Source organism: Hylobates moloch, unplaced genomic scaffold (assembly GCF_009828535.3).
Source record: "Hylobates moloch isolate HMO894 unplaced genomic scaffold, HMol_V3 SCAFFOLD_13, whole genome shotgun sequence".
Lineage (NCBI taxonomy): Eukaryota > Metazoa > Chordata > Mammalia > Primates > Hylobatidae > Hylobates > Hylobates moloch.
The window spans coordinates 33,390,198-33,409,688 of NW_026652288.1; the positions used below are offsets into that span (position 1 = coordinate 33,390,198).

The 19,491-nt window shown below is 40.5% G+C and overlaps 1 pseudogene; it reads left to right on the forward strand.

Annotated features, from left to right (window-relative positions):
- The first annotated feature begins 2,470 nt into the window (after nucleotides 1–2,470).
- LOC116480018 (heterogeneous nuclear ribonucleoprotein A1-like) lies at nucleotides 2,471–3,429 on the forward strand (annotated as a pseudogene).
- Nucleotides 3,430–19,491: the final 16,062 nt, after the last annotated feature.

The following is a 19,491-nucleotide window of genomic DNA, read 5'->3' on the forward strand; positions in this document are numbered from 1 at the left end:
GTAAATGGCGTTTTGGCTCAGAATCCCAAGATTTGTCATCCTTACCATAGCCAAAACAGTGATTCCTGATCACCCCAACCAGAAAAGAGTTCTTCTGTCTTGGTGCTACTCGGTCCCTTCTTGTCAGCACTTCATAAACCAAGTTCCTTTTATTTGAGCACCTTGTGTAATAACATGGCCTATTCCCAGGCCCTTCATTCCTTTTATCCCTACAGATGGGACTGCCTAACTAGTATAGAACAGAAAATTGATCTTTTTCATACCATGTCTGATAAATAGTTTTTGGCTTTGTGGAGCATTGAACCTATATAAGATGATAAGGTGACATGTAGACTCAATATTAAACAGACCTTTCACCATCTACAGTTGGTTAGAGACTCCTCCCCAGGTTCAGGAGCAGGAACACAGAGGGTATGCATTTGTGGACCCTAACTGCACTCTGTCTTCATAGATCCTGATGTAAGAATCACGCAGTTTGCTATCAGGCAGTTTATGGAATGGTGTTCATAGCTATGGTCCTGTCTTAGTCTATTTGTGCTTCTAGAACAAAATGCCTGACACTGGGTAATTTACAAAGAACAGAAATTTATTTTCTGACAGTCCTGGAGACTGGGAAGTCTAACATCAAGGCGCTAGCAGGTTTGGTGTCTGGTGAGGGCTCATTCCTCATAGATGACCCTGTTTAGCTGTCCTTACATGGTGGAAGAATGGAAGACAGCAAATCCACTTCCTCAAGTTTTTAAAAATAAGGGCCCTAATACGATCCATGAGGGCTCTGCTGTCATGCCTTAATCACCCCCTAGAGGCCCCACCTCTTTTCTTTTTTCTTGATGGAGTCTTGCTCTGTCACCCAGGCTGGAGTGCAGTGGCACCATCTCAGCTCACTGCAACCTCCGCCTCCCAAGTTCAAGTGATTCTCTTGCCTCAGCCCCCCGAGTAGCTGGAATTACGGGCACCCACACCGCCCCTGGCTAATTTTTGTATTTTTAGTGGAGACGGGGTTTTGCCATGTTGGCCAGGCTGGCCTTGAATTCCTGACCTCAAGTGATCTGCCCACCTCATCCTCCCAAAGTGTTGGGATTACAGGCATGAGCCACCATGCCTGGCCAGCCCTACCTCTTTTGGCAATGAAGTTTCAACATGAATTTTTGGAGATACATTCAGACCATAGTGGGTCCCAATAGAGGGAGAGAATTTGTGATTACAGTCAAAGCCCAAATTATTCCATTACATAGGTGTTGTGGGGAGGGCAGCTGGAGATCACTCTTGAAGTCATGAATTTTAGGGCAGGTATGATTCCATAAGAGCACCATGAGTCCAAAGGTTGCCCAGCAGGAGGAGAAAGTCAATTAGGAAAGGGCCTTGATTCTACTAGTAGGCAGCCTCATGTCTCCCTTTTCAATTTCTCTAAGCTATTTCCAATTTCCCAGTCAAAAATATTCAGTGAAAGTAAGAGAACATACAGGTATGCCAGAAAAGCTTACACGAAAAAAGCTTTCAAGGAAAAGAGGCTCACACATACTGGGATGTCTTATGGCAAGACCTTCCACTTTATCCCAAGCCACTCCATGAAGTGGTCAGTCCAGTGTCCACAGGTTATTGAAAGATCTGGCCCCTGTCTTACAGAACTGTGCTGCCTAAAGGAGAGAAAGAGAGGGAGAATGTGGAAATTTGGCTACTAGATGGGTAAAAGGAGTTGCTTTGGAAAAACAGGAGAGTTGGTTTAAAGCTATTATCTGAACTTGTGAGTTTTTAAATTTTTCGGTTTGATCTCTTAGGGAAACTGGCCATTTGTTGAAAATCTGACTGACAGAAATCCAAAGAAGGTTTGACCTATCTCTTCTAGTTTCATACAATTGTGCTTGCAGACAGACAAACCTAGCTGACTCGACTTGCTAGCTCAATAATCTCATCTTTTATCATTTTATAACTCAGCAAATAGCTTATAGTTTTTCACTCTCTCCTTAGCCTTTATGCTTCTGTTCATGTTGTCTCCTTGTCTAGAATGCCCCTCTCTCTGCCTTGCCTGCTCTTCAAGCCACTCCTTCATATGTTCACTTAATCTGGCATATCTCTACTAGCATGTTAAAATTTAGCTCAAGGATTGCCTTATCTAGGGCCTCTTCCTTGTTTCACACCATGGCAGACCTCAGCTGCCTCCCCATATCCTCTCTTCTTTCCACTTAACAACACTGATATTTTTAGTGGTGCCATGCGTCGGAAGTAGCAGGGGCCTCTTCCTGGACCTAGGGGTTGAATCTTGACTGATTTAAGCCAATTGTAATAATTCTGTTTCCCTTGCCAGTGACTGTGTTAGAAATAATCATGTGATGTAATTCTAATTACTAACACAGGGAAATCTGCTGGGAGATTCTGGGAAAGTGTTTCTTACCTTAAAAAGGAAGCTTAGCTTTCTGCTTGTGGACGCCACCAAGGAAGCATCATTAAAGTCTCTCTTTCCACTGCCCTCATGTCAAAGTCAGAGTCTCCAAAAGAGCCTGAACAGCTGCAGAAGCTCTTCATTGGACAGCTGAGCTTTGAAACAACTGATGAGAGCCTGAGGAGCCATTCTGAGCAATGGGGAATGCTCATGGACTGCGTGGTCATGAGAGATCCAAACACCAAGTGCTCCAGGGGCTTTGGGTTTGTCACATATGCCACTGTGGAGGAGGTGGATGCAGCCATAAATGCAAGGCCACACAAGGTGGATGGAAGAGTTGTGGAACCAAAGAGCTGTCTCAAGAGAAGATTCTCAAAGACCAGGTGCCCACTTAACTGTGAAAAAGATATATGCTGGCAGCATTAAAGAAGGCACTGAAGAAATCACCTAAGAAATTATTTTGAGTAGTATGGAAAAATTGAAGTGACTGAAATCATGACTGACCGAGGCAGTGGCAAGAAAAGGCGCTTTGCCTTTGCAACCTTTGACAACCAGGAGTCTGTAGATAAGATTGTCATTCAAAAATACCATACTGTGAATGGCCACAGCTGTTAAGTTAGGAAAGCCCTTTCAAAGCAAGAGATGGCTAGTGCTTCATCCAGCCAAAGAGGTCAAAGTGGTTTTGGAAACTTTTGTGGTGGTTGTGGAGATGGTTTTGGTGGGAATGACAAATTTGGTCATGTAGGAAACTTCAGTGGTTGTGGTGGCTTTGGTGGCAGCCCTGGTGGTGTTGGATATGGCAGCAGTGGGGATGGCTATAATGGATTTGGTAATGATGGAAGCAATTTTGGAGGTGGTAAAAGCTACAGTGATTTGGCAATTATAACAATCAGTCTTCAAATTTTGGACCCATGAAGGGAGGAAACTTTGCAAGCAGAAACTCTGGCCCCTATGGTGGTGGAGGCCAATAATGTGCCAAACCATGAAACCAAGGTGGATATGGCCATTCTGGTAGCAGTAGTAGCTATGGCAGTGTCAGAAAATTTTAATTACTGCCAGGAAACAAAGCTTAGCAGGAGAGGAGAGCTAGAGAAGTGACAGGGAAGCTACAAGTTACAACAGATTGTGAACTCAGCCAAATGCAGTGGTGGCAGGACCTAGCTGCTACAAAGAAGACATGTTTTCGACAGATACTCATGTGTGTGGGCAAAAAACTTGAGGACTGTATTTGTGACTAATTGTATAACAAGTTATTTTAGTTTCTGTTCTGTGGAAAGTGTAAAGCATTCCAACAAAGGGTTTTAATGAAGATTTTTTTTCTATTTGCATCCATGCTGTTGATTGCTAAATGTAACAGTCTGATCATGGCACTGAATAAATGTGTCTGTTTTCCTTTTTGAGGGAGCCTAAGAAAAATATCTCTTTTCTAGTTTGTGGATGTTATTGGTGAGGAGGTGACATGTAGAGCTATGGCAGCCCTCTTGTGATCATGAGGGGACACGCCTAAGAGAAAGGCCAAAGGGCTGAAATGGAAGAACAGAAAGATGGAAATAATTGGAACTTTGAAATTAACATTGAGTTACTGACTTAATCGCCCTGGAAATGTCATTCCTCAAGACTACTTGATATGTAAGACAATAAATCAATTGAATAATTGAATCAATAATTCAATTATTGTTAAAGCCAGCTAAAAATAGGTTTTCTATTATTTGCAGCTGAAATCATCCTTACTGGTACCAACCCAACCCATATCTTTCATCTATGCTTCTTTTAGAACTCCGTGAATTTTTCGTTTTCTTTTTTTTTGACACAGGATCTTGCTCTGTCACTCAGTGAAATGGGTCATGTGTAACATATGTTTTCTCTGCCATTTTAATCATCTGTGTGCCATCAATGTCTAGTACATACCAGTTACATAAGTACAGGTACATTAATGGATCTGATAAAACCTTATTTGTAGATTGGGGATATAAAACTTACAGGCTCATTATAATGACCAAATGGTGGTTCACAGCTTGGACATTAGAGTAAATCACCTTAGATTCTCATCCAGGCTCTGCCTCTTATTATCTGTAATTTCTTTTTTTTTTTCTGAGACAGAGTCTCACTTTGTCTCCCAGGCCTGGAGTGCAGTGGCATGATCTCAGTTCACTGCAACCTCTGCCTCCCAGGTTCAAGTGATTCTCCTGCCTCAGCCTCCCAAGTAGCTGGGATTATAGGCACCTGCCACTGCACTCAGCTAATTTTTGTATTTTTGGTAGAGACACAGTTTCACCATGTTGGCCAGGTTGGTCTTGAACTCCTGACCTCAGGTGATCCTCCCACCTCGGCCTCCCAAAGTGCTGGGATTACAGGTGTGAACCATCTCACCTGGCCTATTATCTGTAATTTCAAACATTATTTAATGTTACTTAGCCTTAGTTTCTTCATCTGCAAAAGGAGGAAAAAAGTTGTTTATCTCTCCATGGGTTGTGGGGATTAAATGAGAAAATCTAAGCCCATTTTTGAGTACAGTGCTTGGTATGTAATCACTGAAGGAGTGGCGGCCATTTCTTAAGAGATGTTAATTCCTGAACAAATAGTGCAGTACCCTTCAACCATGCCCGCCCAGGCCCCTGCTACAGTGAGTGCTGGCTGCTTAGTGCTCACTGCCACCCCCTTTCTCCAGAACATGGGCTTGGCAGAGCATTGCCTTGGCCAACTTAGCCCCTACTTCCTCCTGCAGACAGCACACAGATGACGACTGACCAACCCTTCATGCAAAAGACTGGGCCCTGGCCTCAAGACATAATAGGATTTGTGCTTCAGAGCACAATCTCAGCTCACTGCAACCTCCACCTCCTGGGTTCAAGTGATTCTTATCCCTCAGCCTCCAGAGTAGCTGGGATGACATGTGCCCATCACAACACCCGGCTAATTTTTGTATTTTTAGTAAAGATGGGGTTTCACCATGTTCATCAGGCTGGTTTAGAACTCCTGACCTCAAGTGATCCGCCCACCTTGGCCTCCCAAAGTGCTGAGATTACAGGCGTGAGCCACTGTGCCTGGCCGCAACAACTTGTGTCTTTTTAAGAATTTTTTCATAATCCCAGTGCTTGGGAAGCTGAGGCAGGAAGATTGCTTGAGGCCAGGAGTTTGAGACCAGCCTGGGTGGCATAGTGAGACCCTGTCTCTACAAAAAATATATATATATATAAAAGAAAATTTTATTTCTTCTATGTTATCTAATTTGTTGGCATACTGTTGTTTATGGTAGTCACCTATAACTCTTATGATTTCCATAAGGTAATCATTATGTTCCCTCTTTTATTATGGATTTTAAAATTTTGAGTGTTTCTTCTCTCTTAGTTTTTGGTCAGTGCATCTAAAATTCCATTTTCTTTATCTTTTCAAAGAACCAATTTTTGGCTTCTTTGATTTTCTCCGTTGTTTTCTATTTTTTTTTTTTTTTTTTTTGCCCTCACCCTTTAGTATTTTCTTTCTTCTGTTTGCTCCCAATTTAATTTGTTCTTCTTCTTCCAAGTGTTTTTTTTAATTTTATTTATTTTTTTTTGAGTTGGAGTCTCACTCTGTTGCCCAGGCTGGAGTGCAGTGGTGTAATCTCGGCTCACTGCAACCTCCGCCTCCCGGGTTCAAGCTATTCTCCTGCCTCAGCCTCCCAAGTAGCTGGGACTACAGGCATGTGCCACGACGCCCGGCTAATTTTTGTATTTTTAGTAGAGACGGGGTTTCACCATATTGACCAGGCTGGTTTCGAACTCCTGACCTCAGGTGATCCACCTGCCTCGGCCTCCTAAAGTGCTGGGATTACAGGCGAGAGCCACCATGCCCGACCTTCTTCCAGTGTCTTAAGCTGCAAGTTTAGGTTATTATTCTTCTCTGTTAATATAGTTGTCTACAGCTTAAAATTTCCCCTTGAGTATTGTGTCGGGGCTCAAAAACTGATGCCCCAAAATGTGGTGCTTTGACATGCTGAACTGAAGAAGAAGGCTTATGGTTTCTCTGACCTCCCCCTACCACCTACACTCACAAAGCCTTGAGGAAGTTGTTCTCCGAAGCTCCTTTATCTGCCCCAAATCCTGACCAACAACAACAGAAACAATGGTTTTGGCTGGTGTGGTGGCTCACACCTGTAATCCCAACACTTTGGGAGGCTAAGGGGAGAGGACTGTTAGAGCCCAGGAGTTCAAGACCAGCCCAAGCAACATAGTGAGACCCTGTCTCTACAAAAAAAAAGTTTAAAAATTAGCCAAGTGTGGTGGTGCACACCTGTGGTCTCAGCTACTTGGGAGGCTGAGGAGGGAGGATCACTTGAGTTCAGGGGGCCAAGGCTGCAGTTAGCCATGTTCATGTGACTGCAATGTAGCCTGGGTGACAGAGTGAGACCCCATATCAAACACACAAACAAACAAATGAAAAACTAGTTTTTTCTTCTCCCTGTAAGACCAAGCATGAAGCAAGATCTGAACAGAGCCTTTCACAAGATAATGTCTTTCTCCCAGGGTCATTCAAATCCAAAGAGAATTATGTACCAATTAATCTCTGTTCCTCTTTATTGCCCCTCAACAGAATTCTTCTCTCTCCCATAATCTGTTTGGCCAGTATCCAAGCCCCATTCTTTCTGTAACCTCAAGATGGTATATAAGCTTCTGAACTCTGTTGGTGGATGGGTGATCACTCTGTGGTTCTTTCTGTAAACATGTTAATACATTTGTATGCCTTTTCTCTAATTAATCTGCCTTTTGCGAGTTGACTTTTCAGCAAAACTTCAGAGGGTGAAAGGGAAGTTTTTCGCTTGGCTCCTACAATTGATTTAGCTGGATTGCATTAGTTTTGGTGTATTATGTCTTTTTATTCATTCATTTTATTATCTAATTTTGCTTGTGGTTTCTTATTCATCTTATTGATTATTTAGTAGTAGGTTGTGTAATTTTCACATATTTATAAATTTACCAATTTTTTTTCTATTACTACTAATTTCATTCCATTGTGATCTGATAACATATATTATATGATTTCAGTCTTATTCAATTTATTGGAATGTGTTTTATAGCCTAACGTATGGTCTCCTCTAGAGAATGTTCTATGTTTAAAGAGAATGTGTATTCTGCTGTTTTGGGGTGAAGTGTTGAATAGATGTCTCTCAGGTCTAGTTGGTTTACAGTGTTGTTCAAGTCTTCTGTTTTCTTCTTCGTCTTCTGTCTAATTGTTCTATTTAGTGCTGAAGGTACAGTACTTGTCTCCAATTGTCAGTGGTTGAGCAAAACACACTGTTTCTCTACACTTTCAGCCACCACTTTGGATACCAGATGTGTGAGTTTTTTTCTGCACTAAGCAGTTCTCCAACTCTCTGAACACCAATTGGGTGACTTACAATTTAATTTAATTCTGACTCTATATACTTGGAGTTAGCATCAGATTCCACATTTTTTTAATCCAGTGTGATAATTTCTGTCTTTTAGTTGGATTGTTTCATCATTTACATTTAATGTTATTATTGATACAGTTAAATTAATGTCTGTCATTTAACTTTTTGTTTTCTATATGTGTCATAGCTGTTTTGTTCTTCTCCCCTTTATTGCTTTCATTTGTACCAAGTGAATATCTTCTAGTGGAAAAACTTAATTCCTTTAATGATTTTTTTCACTACATTTATTTTCTCAGTGATTGCTCTAGGGCTCACCATACACATCATAACCTAATGGTATCTACAGTTGACCTTGAATGACGTGGGGTTTGGGGAGCCACCCCCACAATGCAGTTGAAAATCCATGTATAACTTTTGACTCCCCCAGATTCAACTAAGAGCTTACTGTTGAACTGAAGCTTTATGGATAACATAAACAGTCAATTAACATATATTTTGTATGTTACATCTATATATACTGTATTCTTAAAGTAAGCTAGGTGAAAGAAAATTTTATTAAGAAAATCATAAGGAAGAGAAAATATATTTGCTATTCATTGAGTGGATCATCATAAAGGTCTTCATTCTTGTTGTCTTCAGGTTGGAAGTGGAGGAAGCGGAGGTGTAGGAAAATCCACATATAAGTTGACCTGTGCACTTCAAACCTGTGTTGTTCAAGGGTCAATTGTACTTTAGATTTACACTAACTTAAGTCCGGTGAGATATTGAAACATTACTCCTATATATTTCTAGTCCTGCTTCTCTTATTTGTGGTATTATTGTTACACATATTCTAGTTATATGTTACAAGACCAAGAATACATTGTTATAATTATTACTTTGTATAATTTTATGTATTTTAAAGAAGCTGCTAGAATAAAGGAGAGCAACAATATATTTATAAATGGTTTTATATTACCTTTCTTACTTACCATTTCTGGTCTCTTTCTTTGTTCCTGTTGATTCAAGTTACCATCTGGTATTATTTCCTTTTTTCCAATACAGCTTGTCTTCCATCCCCTCCTTTTTTCTGTTATTTTAAGATACTTTACATTGGTATATGTTGTAGGCCTGATTATGCAAAAAGATACATACTGTTTTGTACATTTGTTTTTCCAACAGGAGATGAAAGGAGAAAAAAATGCATTTTTGCTATCTTCTATAATTACATAATTACCTTTACTGGTGCTCTTTGTTTATTTCTGTGCATTCTAATTATTGTCTGAGATCACTTGCTTTCAGCCTGAAGAGCTTCCTTTAGTATTTCTTGTAAAGTGAGTCTACTAGCAACAAGTTATTTCAGTTTTTGTTTTCTTCGGAATGTCTTTCTTTTGCCTTTATTTATTTTTTATTTTATTTATTTATTTATTTTTTTGAGACGGAGTTTCGCTCCTGTTACCCAGGCTGGAGTGCAATGGCATGCAATCTCGTCTCACCGAAAGCTCCACCTCCCAGGTTCAAGTGATTCTCCTGCCTCAGCCTCCCAAGTAGCTGGGAATACAGGCATGTGCCACCACACCCGGCTAATTTTTTTGTATTTTTAGTAGAGATGGGGTTTCTCCATGTTGGTCAGGCTGGTCTCGAACTCCTGACCTCAGGTGATCTGCCTGCCTCAGCCTCCCAAAGTGCTGGGATTACAGGCGTGAGCCACCACATCTGGCCTGTTTTGCCTTTATTTTTAAAAGGTGGTTTTGTGGGATATATGATCCTTATTAAAAGTTTTACTCTTTCAGCAATTTAAATGAATCACGTGATTGTTTCTGGCCTCCATTGTTTCTGATGAGGAGTCAGCTGTTAATCTTATTGGGTTCCCTTGTACTTTATAACAGGGATCCTCAACCCCTGGGTAGCCAACCAGTACTCGTCCATGGCCCGTTAAGAATCAGGCTGCACAGCAGGAAGTGAGTGGCAGGTGAGTAAGCATGACCACCTGAGCTCCGCCTCCTGTCAGATCACTGGTGGCATTAGATTCTTATCGGAGCACCAGCACTACTGTGCACCACACATGTGAGGGATCTAGGTTGTGCACTCCTTATGAGAATCTAATGCCTGATGATTGGCAGTGGAACAGTTTTATCCCAAAACCACCCCTGCCACTCCCACCCTCAACCCCCACTCCCAGTCTGTGGAAAAATTGTCTTCCATGAAACTCGTCTCTGGTGCTGAAAAGGTTGGAGAGCACTGCTTTATAAGTAGTTTTTTCTTTCTGCTTTCAAGATGTACCCTTTATCTCTGGCTGTCAACATTTTACTATGAAGTATATCTCTTTGCATTTATTCTTTGCATTTATTGTTAGGAGTTTTGAACTTTTTGGATATGTAGATTTATGGTTTTTATCAATTTTGAGAAGTTTTCAGCCATTATTTCTTCACATATTTTTTCTGCTCCTTTTTCTTTCTGTTCTCCTCTGGCACTCTCATTATGTGTATTTGTTGCTCTTAATAATGTCCTATATTTCTCTGAGGCTCTGTTCATTTTTCACCATTATTTAATCTCTCTTTTTTTTGACTGCAACATCTGTATTAATCTATCCTCACAGTCACTGTTTCTTCTGCTAGTTTGGATCTGTTGTGGAGCTTCATTGGTTAATTTTTTATTTCAGTTATTGCATTCTTCAACTCCAGATGTTCCATTTGGTCCTTTAAAAATAATTTCTATCTCTTTATTGATATTTTTTACATGAGACAGTGCCATCATACCTTCTGTTACTGGTTGAAGCATAGTTTTCTTTAGTTCTTTGAACATATTAATAATGGCTCATATGAAGTCCTTATCTATTATATCTGAATTCTGTCACAGGCATTTTTTTGCTGCCTGCCTTTTTTTTCTGTGTGTGAGTTACATGTGAAGGTAATTAGAATAAAAATGGAATGAATTCCTTGTGTTAAAAACAAAACAAACAATCTGACAAATAATGCTGAGAAACGTCATGAAGGGACGGTTCTCATGCATAAATGCTTGATAAAAACTATTACAAAAGACTCTGCAAAAACCACAACCTTATACAAAGGTCATGATAATCTTAAACACAAAATAATAATTCTTCAAGGACACCTACCCAGCAACTACCTGTCCAACCCCAGACTGGTGCCACCCTTATGCAGGGGAACTCTCATTTGTAAAACCATCAGATCTTCTGAGACTTATTCAATACCATGAGAACAGTATGGGGGAAACTGCCCCCATGATTCAGTTATCTCACCTGGCCCTCTCCTTGACACTTGGGTATTATTACAATTCAAGGGAAATTTGGGTGGTGATACAGCCAAACCATATCAGTGAGGGTTATTAGGCCTCCAGTATTTTTGGCCTGCTATACCAGACTGGGGTAGACCCTCCACCCTTTGTGTGGAAGCTGGGTGGAGGCAGGGAGCCCTCACTGTCTTGGCTATATTCACCTAGAATTTAGCCTCTGCCACAGGAAGCTCGAAGTTGGGGGATGAGCAATGCTAGCAACATGACTCTCCTGGCAAGATTTCATAGCTTCTGACTGGGAACTGGAGAGGCAGGGAGCCCTGTGTTCTTAGCCTCACCTACCCAGATTGAAACTTCCCTTAAGTTGAGCTCAGGGGGTGAGGGAGGGAGTGGGTCATGGGTTAAATGCCATAGATTCTTGCTGTTCTTACCAATATTTAGTATATTTCTTCATTTGCTGTATGCCCTTCCTTAGGGAAATTTGAAGACATTAAATTGTTGCATGCTTACAATGTCTGGTTTTTAGGGAGAGTAGTCCTGACAAAATTCTCACCCCACTGGCATTCCAGAAGTCATCCTCTATTTTGACTTTTGCTGGAAACATCGAAGGGACTTCCTTAGAGTATTCTTGGTGCTATATATGCTGTGGAAGAGATACGTTAGAGGCAGTTTACTTTTGTGGAGGAGACAGAGAACTCTGAATCTGAGTTGCTTTGCCTCCCTCCAGACTTAGAAGTCAGTGGGCATATGGTGTGGATGAGTTCCCATTCAGCTACATACTATATAAATGAATGTGGTGGAAACAAAATTTATTCATAAAGAATGAGTTCTCCCACCCTTTTACTAACTAAAGGTAATTTTATATTCATTTACACAGATTCTCTCCTCTTTTTAGCATCTAAGGAGAGTTCTGTCTCTACCAGCGTGATTCCAGGATTTTAAAATTATCTGGGGCTGGGTGTGATGGCATACACCTGTAATCCCAGTACTTTGGGAAGCCAAGGTGGGAGGATCGTTTGAGCCCAGGAGTTTGAGACCAGCCTGAGCAACATAGTGAGACCCTGTGTCTAAAAAAAAAGTATCTGGAATTTGAAAAACTAGTGGATAGGTGTAAGACAAGAAAGATTAGGGGAAAGGGAAAATATTTAAGTTGGGAAACTAAGAGATTAGTGGGAGGAAGCAATGAAGATGTGTAGGGGGGGTGTACCTAGCTAGCTGTTGGAGAGAGACAGTTTTCTTGGTAGGGAGGCATGAAAAAATTGGGAAGAATAAAAAAAGAAAAAGGATTTAAGAAATTTTGTTTTGAGTTATGAGTGGATTTTCTATCATGTACCTTGAGAAATGCAAGGAAAGTTTGTTATACTGTCTTTCTTTCAGCTGATGAGCCATATACATCTCTAAGCAAATGCACATAGAGACTGCTGTATGTATTGCTCTTGTTCTTGTTATATCTTAAGAAATAAATTCTAAATATCCTCTCTTCCTGCTTCTTTTTTAGGTTTCTCCTAGAAATACTGACTATAAAGGATGTTGATTGTTATATCAGATTCAGGAAAAATGGAAGAGATTCAAACTCTGTCTTAAGCATCTTGTTGACCTGTAATTCTTTTTCTCATTAAAAAGACATAAAACCTGGCCAGGCACAGTGGCTCATGCCTGTAATCTCAGCAATTTGGGAGGCCGAGATGGGAGGATTGCTTGAGCCCAGGAGTTTGAGACCAGCCTGGGCAACATAGTGAGATCCCATCTCTACAAAAAATAACACAAATTAGCTGGATATGGTGGTGCATGCCTGTAGTTCCAATTACTTGGGAGGCTGAGGTAGGAGGATTGCTTGAGTCCAGGAGTTCAAGGCTGCAGTGAGTTATGATCACACCACTGCACTCCAGCCTGGGTAACAGAGTGAGACCCTGCCTCAAAAAAAAAAAAAAAAAAAAAAAAGATGTAAAATATTTTACTTTATTTTTTTTCTAGAAAACCATTTCTTCAACAATTATATGTATTTTAATTTTAATTTGATTGACACATTTAATGTAGGTGTAGTTTCTATAATCCCTAAATGCTCAGGAGTTGTGGCAGGAGGTCACAAGATTTATGACTTCCCCAATTGTTCTTATAGATAACATCACTATTGTAGAACCTAAGGTTGGTTTTTTTCTTTGTTTTTTTTTTTTTTTTTTTTTTTTTTTGAGATGGAGTTTCACTCTTGTTGCCCAAGGTGGAGTGCAATGGTGAAGTCTTAGCTCACTGCAACCTCCGCCTCCCGGGTTCAAGTGATTCTCCTGCCTCAGCCTCCCGAGTAGCTGTAATTAGAGGCATGCACCACAACATCCAGCTAATTTTCTATTTTTAGTAGAGATGGGGTTTCTCCATGTTGGTTAGGCTGGTTTCTCCATGTTGGTTAGGCTCCCGACCTCAGGTGATCCACCTGCCTCAGCCTCCCAAAGTGCTGGAATTACAAGCATGAACCACCTCGCCAGGCCTGATTGGTTTTTTTAAAGATGTTTTTCAGACTGACTCCACCCGGACTCAACTGCACTGTGGCCCCACCCAGAGGTGGACCCAGTGCATGAGGACCATTTTCCACACTCTTATTATTTCATCCCCAACCAATCAGAAGCATCCATTCCCTAGCCCCCTGCTCATAAAATTGCCATAAAAATCCTAACCTCAAAGCCTTTGGGGAGACTAGTTTGAGTAATAACTCCATCTGCCACATGGGTGGACTTGAATTAATTAAACTCTTTACTGCAATGCCTTGGTCTCAGTGAGTTGATTTTGTCTGTGCAGTGGACAGGAAGAACACATTGGGTCATTAAAACTTTTCAAGTTATAGAGCAATGGAAAGGATGGAAGATTGATCTGAATTGGAGGTGGGAAAGCTGACAGATGGAATGTAATATGCTGCTTAAAAAACTTGAATGAGAAGGAAGGAAAAGCTAGACCATCAGCTCTCATACTGGCAATCAAGTCCTAAGTTAATGTCTTCACTTTTTTGTTTTCTATACTCAATACATCTGGCCTGATACATACGAACTCAACAAATACAGTTTAAAAAAAGGAAAGATAAAGGTCCAGGGAGTTGAGAGTATAAACAAGAGAGAAGTTTGGGCTCTGTGTGGTGACACACAGCTGTAATCTCAGCAACTTGGGAAGCTGAGGTGGGAAGATTGCTTGAGCCCAGGAGCTCAAGACCAGCCTGAGCAACATAGGGAGACCCTGTCTCCACAAAAATAAAAAAATTAGCTGGGTGCAGTGCTTCGTGCCTGTAGTCCTAGCTATTTGGGAGGTGGTAGGATTGCTTGAGCCCAGAAGTTCGAGGCTATAGTGAACTATGATTGCATCACTGCACTCCAGCTGGGTAGCACAGCGAGAACTTGTCTCTATTTAAAAAAAAAAAAAGAGAGAGAGAGAGTGAGAGAAGTTTGACATAGTCTGTTCTGCTTTCCCTTGTCTCAGTTCCCTGGACTCAAATCCTTCCTTGATTCTACTATAGTTAAGACAACAATTGGCTAGCAAGCCTCTGGTTGTGGCTAGCCTTTTGTCTATGCCTGTAAGAGATGGTTTAAAAATCTTTCTGAGGTGCATATTGAGAGTACCATAAATGTATCCTTCCAATATGCAAATACATCATTCTGAAGCCCAAGAGAAATGCTAACTGAAACAATTACTTCCTGGTACCTTGTTCCCTTCCTGCTCACCGCATATAATCTCTTCAGTCTCATTAAATCCCTCAGTCACTTCAACCATTAGTTCCACTGCCTTTCCATACCTGAACAAATGGTTTCCTGTTTAAATCATGTTCAATTAGTTTTATCTTAAATGAGAGGTTCTCAGCTCTGACTGTGTCAAAATCACCTGGGGAGATTAAAAAATACTGATGCCAGGGTCCTACCCAAAACTAATTAAATTAGAGCCTCTCAGCATAATGCCTGGGCACTGGTATTATTTAAATTCCCTTGGAGATTCTAATGTGTGGTTAAAATTGAGGACCAATTTCCTTAACCCTTGCATGGACATGGTTCTTAATTATGCCTCCAAATAATGACCCTATCCTTCCTAGGAGAAACTGGCCATTGACCTTCATCCCATCCTTTGGGAATGGAAATACAGCATCACATATTCTGAATTTGAGGACATTCCATTCTCATATGCCACGGAATTTCCCCATTTTGTGCCCCCAATGCCAATTAAGTTTATTGAGCTGGCTACACCCAGTCACGCCAGGCAGGAGCTCATTTTAGTGGGGAAGATGAACATGTCTGTGCTATTAAGAACAGAAGCAACACCCTCTGAATGCAATTGATACTTTGATCTCAAGTTGGTAGACTGCTTAGAAGAAGCTGAGTTCCTAGGACAAGTATTCCTGCCCAAAGAAATCTATGGTAACCTTTTTGGCTCCAAGGATTCCTGCTGTCTTCTGCACATCCTTGTACTATTCCACCTCTATTCTAAGGTGATGCTGTGAAAACTTTAATTATTTTTTTCAGAACAATCTTTCAAATGCAATTCCATGCAGAAGCTGGATATAGAGGTGGATAAATGTATAGTTGCTCTAGCTGAAGCAGAGATGTGGGAGGTTTCCACTCCTAGCTCTTAGCTCCTCCTCAACTACCTGGAGGTGCTTCTACTGAGCTCTCCAGTTTCCAGGAACACAGATTGAAAATCACCACTTTAGGATGACAGCAGCAATATCAAAAGCCAACAGGCAAACGATAACACTAGAACAGAATTTTGAGTTGTTTTGCTCCATAGAATGAAAAAGACACTCTTATTGAGTAGTCAAGGATACAGAAGTCAACACTCTCAGGAAGAATTCGAAGAAATGTGGAGGAAGCATTAAAGGAAAGGAAATGAGCAAGAAAAATGGAGAGTAACCAGTATAATGAGATTAAAAAAATTACACTGTGGGAGATACGGTTGAAAGAAATGACAATGTTTAGCCTAGAGAGAAGGAATGTGATAACTTTCTTCAAATATTTTTAGGACTGTCACATGTAAGTAGGAGTGAAGTAGTTCTGTGTGGTTGCAGGAAATATAACATGCACCACTGAGTGGATGGCAGTTTTAGGGAAAAAGCTTTCGGCTCAAAATCTAAGTAAGTTTCTAATATTATAATGGGCCACCTAAAGAGGTAGTAAAGTCCCTGTCCTTGGAGATATTGAGTCATTGACTAGATGACAAAGTCACTTATTTACTCCCTCTTTTGATTTCTCCCTTTCTCATGTTAAACAAGAAAAATAAATAACTGATAGATACTAGGATTAATACCTGGATGATGAAATAATCTGTATAACAAACCCCCATGACATGTGTTTACCTATGTAACAAACCTGTGCATCCTGTACATGTACCCCTGAACCTAAAAGTTTAAAAAATTATTCATGACACTTTTTAAAACATGGTGAAGTAGACCTTGTACAGGACCATCAAGATAGGTATAGGGACCATTTCAATCATGTTTTGCAGTATGGTAGAGAGACTGGGCTCACCTTTGAATATAGAAAGGAAAAGTGAGAATTTGGAGTGAAGGAGCAGGGTGGAGTCCGTTGGATGGAAAATTACTAAGAGGAAACATCAAGGGGAAGAAGGTTTATGGCTACATCAACCTAACAGGATTCTTGCTCAAGACAGGCCAGGATGATCAGACATCACATGGTGGTTGGTAGAGATTGAGAAACTTGATAGATATTGAGGATGATCAGATATCATGAATGGGGAATTCTGGCTAAAATGACTTAGCAGGATTTTTACTAGAACTGGACTCCACAAAGAAGTCCAGAGGAACCCCAAACTGGGCCTAGTGAAAAAGATTGCTCAGAAGAGCTTGACTATGGTTTGGTCAAGGAGACAATCTTTGCTACTCACATGCTTGATCTCAATACTTACATTAATTTAAGGAAAATTATAGCTTTCTTCCAAAAAATTAAAATTTGAGTACCTACTATATGCCACATGAGTTGTTCCTAACTGCGGTGTTGACAGAGAGATATATCACAATTAACTGTGAAATATGTCACAAGAAATTGATTTCTAGAAATAAACTATTAAAGCTTACAAATGATTTGCTTTAATATTAATGATAATTTAGAGTGCATTCAATGTTGTACCTGTACCACAGTTACTTTCATTCTTCTGTATTCTGTGATGCATATTTGAGTGCGAGAAAGGTGCAGGTGATTAGCTAAGGCATTTGAAGTTAATTATAATCTATGTTATATCAAATTTCAATTATGGCTTGGAATAATTTGACTGATGATCTATCATGGAGAAGTGTGGCAAGAAACATGATCACCTCTATGTGTGTTGCCTCTGGCACTATTTGTTTCACTTTCCTGCAAATATTTTGGTGTTTCTTCAAATTCTTTTTTTTTTTTTTTTTTTTCTTGAGACGGAGTCTCGCTCTGTCTCCCAGGCTGGAGTGCAGTGGCGCAATCTCGGCTCACTGCAAGCTCCGCCTCCCGGGTTCACGCCATTCTCCTGCCTCAGCCTCTCCGAGTAGCTGGGACTACAGGTGCCCGCCACCACGCCTGGCTAATTTTTTGTATTTTTTAGTAGAGACGGGGTTTCACCGTGGTCTCGATCTCCTGACCTCGTGATCCGCCCGCCTCGGCCTCCCAAAGTGCTGGGATTACAAGCGTGAGCCACCACGCCCGGCCTTATTTCTTCAAATTCTTAAAAGCCCCATGGGGATGTGTCCATCTGTCATAGGAGACACTTGGACAAGAACTGTAGGGTCCCTGCCTTTACCAGACTGGAAGGTGTAGCGAAATTGACAGAGCTTTGGTACTAGACACAACTCAATGTGATGGTAGTGCTGCCATTTTCTAAATCTATCTCCTCTGGCAGGTCACTTAACCTTCCTAGGCATCAGCTTCCTCAGCTGTGAAAAGGGAATATTAACTGCATTACAAGGTTATCAGGAGGGTAAGAGACAATAAACATACATTGTTAAGTGCATTTGTTTAAAAAATGTATATACTGAATATGATAGCGATTATCCTTATTAATAACATCTGAACAGAACAAGAGGTAACATCCTATTCAACTGAGTTCAGATTCCTTCTGATCATATCAGAGCATACTCACAGTTCTGGGGGAAAAGTAATTCAATATAAAATGACTATTTTTGAGCTATTTTGTGAGGAAATATTATCTTCTGAGTTACTTAGTTTATTTTATTTATTTTCTTCTTGTGAGACTTTACTATTTCAAAGCAAAACCTAAATTTGAATACTAGATGCAGCTACCAAGAAGTTATCAGCAAAACACAGAGCTGCAGATAATATTCTTTTGAGCTTCTTCTTACACATAATTTATAATGCTGAACAGTGGCTGGCAATCTGGAGCCTAGATGGTGAGACTTGCAGATAATTAAAGAGCTTTGAAAGGATTTGACTATTTTTACATGCATGAATTTTATGTATTTCTATAAAATGTAACTGACATGAGCAGGCTTCACTGGACTGTGAATAGCAGGTGGGAAATTTGTTAATGTCCATGTTATTACAGCTCTGAACTTCACCCAATCCCTTTGTAGCCCAGCAACAGGGCTGGCATAGAAGTGAGGCAAAGGAGGTGCTTAGGGTGCCAAGAATGCCCTTTTACAAATGCAAAATTTCAATAGTTGGAAATTATAACCATATGTAGCTGCTACTTAGAGTAAGCTAGTATTTTAATAGAGGAAGAAGTATTTTTGGAACTCTGATGAGAATTGAGAGCTACAGGCTGATCTGAGGATTTCAAAGCTGTTCCATGCTAAACAGTTTCAGAGCCCAATGAGAAGATACCCTGCTGAGATATGGTAATTACCTGTCTATCTGTCTATCTATCTATCTATATCTATCTATCTATCTATCTATCTATCTATCTATCTATCTATCTATCATCTATCTATCTATCTATCTGTCATCTACCTATCCAATCTAATATCTCTCTCTTTCTGTCTCCCCAATCAATCACTCAATCAATATTTATTTATTCATTTTTGAGACAGGGTCTCACTCTCTTTCCCAGGCTGGAGTGCAGTGTTGTGATCATAGCTCACTGCAACTTTGAACCTCTGGGCTCAAGCAATCCTCTTGCCTCTGATTCCCTAGTAGCTGGGACTACAGGTGCATGCCACCATGCCAGGCTAATTTTTTGATTTTTTTTTCTGTAGAAATGGGGGTCTTGCTATGTTGCTCAGGCTTATCTTGAACTCCTAGGCTCAAGTGATCCTCTTGCCTTGGCATCCTAAAGTGCTAGGCTTACAGGTGTGAACTATCATGCCTGACCCAATCATTATTTATTTGGCACTATCTTGTCTGTCAGTGTTTCATCATCAATTTAACCCATAAGTCAAGGTATTGATAGAGGCAGGAGGCAGAAAAATGTCTAGGCAGATAGGGGCAGGTCCCCAGTGAAACCCCACCTTCAAGTCAAATACAGTTTAGAGCCTGAAAGCCAAGCTATGAGTTAAATCCATGAACTGGATTGAGAACCTGTTTTCCTGTTTGGTGCACTTTCC